Source organism: Amaranthus tricolor, chromosome 11 (assembly GCF_026212465.1).
Source record: "Amaranthus tricolor cultivar Red isolate AtriRed21 chromosome 11, ASM2621246v1, whole genome shotgun sequence".
Classification (NCBI taxonomy): Eukaryota; Viridiplantae; Streptophyta; class Magnoliopsida; order Caryophyllales; family Amaranthaceae; genus Amaranthus; species Amaranthus tricolor.
In genome coordinates, this window is record NC_080057.1 from 16691849 (window position 1) to 16698552 (window position 6704).

At 35.7% G+C, this 6704-nt stretch overlaps 1 non-coding gene across 1 annotated transcript; it reads left to right on the plus strand.

Annotated features, from left to right (window-relative positions):
* Positions 1 to 6186: 6186 nt before the first annotated feature.
* Positions 6187 to 6292, plus strand: LOC130827975 (small nucleolar RNA R71). The gene has a single exon (XR_009047288.1). It is a non-coding gene; the product is annotated as a small nucleolar RNA R71 (small nucleolar RNA).
* Positions 6293 to 6704: the final 412 nt, after the last annotated feature.

Consider the following 6704-nt stretch of genomic DNA (forward strand, 5'->3'; position numbering starts at 1 on the left):
AAGGATTTAAGAACAAGTTTGGGAAAGTTTGTGTATAAACTTTTTTTAACAAAAAAAAAATCCCAAAGAGAAGTTCTTAAATCTTGAAAAATGATGTCAAAATGATAAATTTGAGTATGGAATAATTTATTACATGTAATATTATTGTGGGCATCATGCATGTTGATTTTATAAATTATTGTATGTTTAAAGGCATGTTTAACACTACTTTGTGAAAGTTATTGTGATGGAAATGATTATATGAATTTGAAAATATTTGAAATTCATTTTAAAAGAAATTTCCAGTAGCTATATGTTAAGAAAATTTCTTGGATACTTTTTGTTGAGATTATTCGTTAAATTGATATTTTAATAGATTTTAAGGTGTTAAATACTTTTATTATAAAATATGGTATTAGATGAACTCTTCATCATCAAAAATAATTAATAAAAACATATTATAATGTCTCCAACAAGATTTGGCCAAAATATATTTAGTTTCGAATTTTTTTATTATTTTTGAATAATCGTTAAATTGTTTAACGGTAAATTGTAAAATGGTAAAATATAAAATAATTACCAATCAAAGACATATGGACTTGAACTTTTTATCACATACTCATATGGACAGTAGGTAAATTTGGTAAAAGTTTTAGAAGGTTTCGTTGACATTTAAGGACCTTAATAATTTTTACTCGGTTATTAATAATCGGTAACTTTGAAAACGGTAAAATATAAAATAAATACTAAATGACGTCTTTTAGACATGAAAATTTTATGAGACACTTAAATAAACAGTTGATACATGTTCAAAAATTTATATGGATTTTCGTGACCATATATGGACTTAAATAAATTATATTCGGTTTATTGGTAAAATAACGATATTAATTATTAAAAATACCCCACATGATTTTTAATGGTTATTTAAAATTTTATACCCCTTAAAATAGCTTCTGGAATATCATATAATTTTTATAATGTTTTATTCGGACTCAAATAATTTTAAACCTATTTTAATCTATATATCGATAAAATAGCTATACAAAATAATAAAACATCATACATGAGTTTTATAAGTTCAAATAGCCTAATAAACATATTATATGACTTCTGGAACTTTGGTATAATTTTATAAAATAAATTATTAATTATTTACTAATTTATCAAATTAATAGACAATGTTTATTTATTAAAAAGTGTAATATTGTTAATTAAATTTGGGTAAAAATAGACCTATATAAAAAATTTATAATTATATTAATATCCTACTTCCTCATAGTATAAATTAAGTTTAAATTAGATGGTTTATAAATTTTACGGATTTAAGACACCATTTAAATAACGGTAAATACCCAAATTGTCGAAAGTAATTGTAAGATCGTTATAAATTCGCATAACCAATTATAATCTGATGGGACAACCTTAAATTCATTTTAAATAAGGTATTATAATGACTTGATTAATTTGGGCCTTGTTGGAGAATTAATATGTACTTTGTAAGTCAATTATCGATTTTATTACCGGTAAAACTATCTCGTATTTGAGAAAATAGTGTTTTATGAAATCTTCTGTCGTAATGATTTTATAGACTTATGAATCATATTCTAGTTGTTTTGAATACAAATCAAAACCCTTTCAAGTTATATTTACTTTAAGAAGGATTCAAACGAAACATTTTAGTGATTTCCTTAAAAAAAATCGTATTGAACTTTAATTAATTTTTGTTACGATGCATTTCCATACATGGTAGTGATGCCCCAATATAATACAAAGGTTATGTTTAATGATATGATTATGCTAAGCATGTTTTACCCATGTGGGAAATATTATGATTTGATTTTGCTAAGTCGCAAATAAAGTATGTTTTGCTATGTGCAAATAAAAGATGTTTATCATATTGAAAAAGTTAATACTTTTGACTTTCAAATGCTATTAAAATTACAAGATATATATTATGTACAAAAAAATGTTATTAGCCTAAATGGCGGGTACATATGCCACAACAAATGTTGTGTGCATGATTAAACGGCTCACCAATGCTGAGCGCGTATTGTTCACAATACCATTGTGTTACACTTGCCGGACATGTCGCGGACGGTAGACCGACTACCAAACGTGTCACAGGATGACTCACAGAGTACCCATGTAAACTTATGATATGAGTTTGAAAATGATTTGGATCTATTGAGATCTTATGATTTATGATGAAAAATGAGAATTTGAATTGACTATAGAGCCATTGAACTGGATTTGAATCATAATATGATTTATCAAATAAAAAAGCATATTTCAAAATGAATTTACGCAAAAAAAAAAGATCCTAATAACTTGTTTGACGGACACCAGTGTGTTTATACTCAGCCTTTTTGCTGATACTATGCTTTGTATGTTTTTCCAATGGTTTTGTTTTTAGAGTAAACCCCTATGGCACCTCGACGGAGAATGGATATGCGAGCGGAAGTTGAACCCGAGTTGGAGTATGACTCCCCTTTTGTTTAGATCTCTTTATTGTATTTGAGAGACTATTAGTTTAGCTTTAGACTAATTTAAGGATGTAATTTGAACTTTGGACTTATTTCGATTTGGTTGTAAGTTTCCTATATTTTGGACAGTTAAGACTTTCGTTATATTGCTTGGATATTGGTTTGACCTTTAAGTAACCCCTTAATTGTGTTGGCAAAAGTAAGCTTCCGCTTGATTAATACTAAATTCCAGTTAGTGTTTGACTTCATAATTCGAGGCGGTTACAACGGTGCTTTGCCAAGTGAGATGGCAAAGAGATGATCATCAGGAAATGAGTCATCTATCGCAGGACCGTCATCAACATTGTCAAGAAGAAGGCGAGACAAATGATCAGCTACTACGTTTTCGGCCCCCTTTTTATCCTTAACTTCCAAATCGAACTCTTGAAGTAGTAATATCGAACGAATCAGTTGAGGTTTGGCGTCTTTCTTAGTCATCAAATACCTCAATGCTGCATGATCCGTATGCACAATCACTTTCGACCCAAGAAGGTAGGATCGAAATTTCTCCACCGCAAACACTACCGCCAACAACTCTTTTTCAGTGGTAGCATAATTGAGTTGGGCGGCATCAAGTGTCTTACTGGCATAGTAAATGGCATGGAGTTTGCCATCTTTCCTTTGGCCTAACACTGCCCCAACTGCAAAATCACTTGCATCACACATTATCTCGAACGATAGGTTCCAATCCGGTGGTTGGATGATTGGTGCATAAATCAAAACTTGTTTTAACCTGTTAAAAGCTTCAACACAAGCATCAGAAAACACAAAGGGAGTATCTTTGGCCAAGAGCTCAGTTAATGGACGAGCAATTTGAGAAAAATTCTTTATGAAGCGGCGGTAAAAACCCGCATGCCCAAGGAAGCTACGAACCCCTTTAACAGAAGTAGGGGGTGGTAATCGCTCAATCACATCAATTTTTGCTTTATCGACCTCAATACCCCTATTGGAAATAACATGACCCAAAACAATTCCTTGTTGGACCATAAAATGACATTTTTCCCAGTTCAATATCAGATGGATTTCCTCACATCTACTTAACAACTTTTTCAAATTTCGCAAACATAAATCAAAAGATGTTCCGTAAATCGAGAAATCATCCATAAACACTTCCATGATATTTTCAATGAAATCTGAGAAAATTGCCATCAAGCATCGTTGGAATGTGGCAGGTGCATTATAAAGACCAAATGGCATTCTGCGATACGCAAAGGTGCCATAAGGACAAGTGAATGTCGTCTTTTCCTGATCACTTGGATGGATGAAAATTTGAAAGAAACCTGAATATCCATGTAAGTAACACAAAAAGGAATACTTAGCCATTCTTTCCAACATCTGATCAATGAAAAGGAGAGGAAAATGGTCTTTTCGGGTGGCTTTATTCAGCTTGCGATAGTCAATACACATTCGCCACCCTGTGACAGTTCTAGTGGAAATCAATTCTCCTTTGTCATTCTTGACAACGGTCATACCTCCTTTTTTGGGAACTACTTGAACAGGACTCACCCACTTGCTATCTGAAATGGGGAATATTATTCCTGCTTCAAGTAGTTTAAGAACCTCTTTCTTGACTACCTCCTTCATATTAGGATTAAGTCTTCGTTGTGGTTCTATAGAAGAGGTATGATCATCTTCAAGAAAAATCTTATGAGTGCAGAATGAGTGATTAATACCCTTGATGTCATCAATAGTGTACCCAATAACACTCTTATACTTTTTCAAAACTGTGAGAAATCGCTCAATTTGAGTGCCATTGAGTTCAGCATTGACAATAACAGGGTAAGTGTCATTATCCTCTACAAAGACATACTTCAAAGAAGGGGGAAGAGGTTTTAATTCTACCTGAGGAGGCGTAGTACACTCCTTTTATTCCTCAATGGTGAACACCTTCCAAGGTGGGATGTCCTCAAACTTAGCTTTTGCAGGAACAAATGTACGTGCAGCATCTAAAACTTAGACCATCTCAATCACATCGGTCCTATCCTCCTCATAGTTGCCCTCAATAGCTGCATAAAGTGGATCAACAATGGAGGGTGTGGACTCCCTCTCTATAGTAGCATTAACTATCGCATCCACCCGATAAACAGACTCCCCAATGGCAGGATGTGCCATGGATGAAGGGAGATGGAAATGCAGTTGTTCTCCCAAAATCTCAAGTGATAACTTCCCATTCTTCACATCAAAAATGGCTGTTGTAGTCTTTAAAAAATCACGACCCAAAATTACCGGAATGCGGGCATCCTCTTCCATATCCATGATGACGAAATCGCAGGGTATGAAGTAATTACCAACTTGGATGGGGAAATCCTCAAGAATAACAACTGGGTATCTCACAGATCGATCGGCTAATTGTATGGACATCTGAGTGGCTTTCATCTCGCCATTAATCTTTTTGCATAATGTCAAAGGCATCACACTCACACTAGCCCCTAAATCAGCAAGGGCTACGGCAGACACATCTTTCCCCAACTTCAGTGGGATAGTAAAACTACAAGGATCAGCTTGTTTCTTAGGAACCTTGCATCCCAAAATAGCGCTACATTGCCCATTCAAAGTTTCCACAACACTCTTCTCTAGCTTGCGTCTATTAGAAATGATGTCCTTGAGGAATTTAGCATAAGAGGGCATTTCCTTAATGGCTTCTAAGAAGGGGATGTTGATCTGTAGCTTGCTCAAAACTTGAAGAAATTTTTCATATTTATGCTCAAGCTTCGCCTGTGCCAATTTAGAAGGAAATGGCACTGGTGGTGTGTAAGTTCGACCGGCAATTGCGGGCTTGTCTGAATTGACGGGCTCATCCTTCTTTTCTTCAGAAACATCATCATTAGTTCTTGAATCTGGAATAACCATAGGTGAAGTCTTTACCTTAGGGGCTGGATCATGAGGTGTCCTACCGCTCCTCGTAGTTACTGCATTGAGTTGCTGATAGGGAGATGTGGTTGGGTTCTTTTCTGTGTTTCCCGAAAGTTGCCCCTTTTGCATGGACAAGTTACTCAATTGCTGTGCCATTTGAGCCATCTGAGTATCGATCATTTTGTTGTGAGCCAAAATCTGATTAATGGAGGTGCTAAAGTGTTCATTTTGCTTGCTTTGGGTAACAATGAAGTTCTCCATCAAGCTCTAAAGGTTGGACTTCGGTGGATGTTGTTGTTGAGGTGGGAAGGGAGGTCTTTGTTGGAAACCCGATGGTATGTTGTACAAGGATGAGGGATTCTGGGCATTGTTATTTCTGTAGGAAAAATTTGGATGATCCCTCCATCCTGGGTTGAAGGTGTTGGAATTGGGGTTGTATTGTTGCCTGGCATTCTGATTTTGGATGGCGTTGACTTGTTCCACAGCAGCAACCCCTTCGGCTTGAAGTTGGCAATCAACAATAGAATGTCCATTTAAGCCACAAGCACCACAAACTTTATTTACTGCAGCCACATCCAATTGCTAAACCTTCCTTGTCAAAGCCTGCACATTATTAGTCAAAGCAGCAATAGCATCCACTTCATACCTACCACCTCGCCTTGGAGTTGATTAATCTCGCCAGTGGTAATTTGAGGCCATATCATTAAGAATTTTCTTGGCCTGGGTCAGTGTTTTCATCATAAAGTTACCCCCAGCAGCAGCATCCAAATAAGTCTGGATCTCATGCCTCAAAGCGTTGTAGACTGTCTCAATAATCATCCAATCTGGTAATCCGTGATGTGGGCACTTTCTGATTAGACTTTTAAATTTCTCCCATGCATCATAGAGTGACTCCCCATCTTTTTGTTTGAAAGTAGAGATTTCATTTCGGTACTTTGAAGTTTTTCCGGGTGGGTAGTATCGGTGCAAGAATGCCTTTTTCAGAGCCTCCCAAGTAGCAATGGAATTGGGTTATTCCTCACGAAGCCACTGCTTAGCTGCCCCCGCAAGAGAAAAAGAGAAAGCTATCAACATTAATTGATCGGAAGTGATGTTGTTGTACTTGTGTGTCATGCACTTGTCGATGAATAAATTAATGTGGTCGGTTGGGCTCTCATTCTCAATACCATGAAATTGGTCCTGAGCGATCTAGTTGAAGAATGCTAATCGGATCTCATACTGGTTCCCGAAAATCTCTGGCCTCACAATGCTAGCAGTGACAATGCTAGCATCGGGAGTGATGTAATCCAGGAGGCGTTTCTCTGGTGTTTCAGCCATGGTTAAATCTTCCCTTCTCTTGTTTCTTCG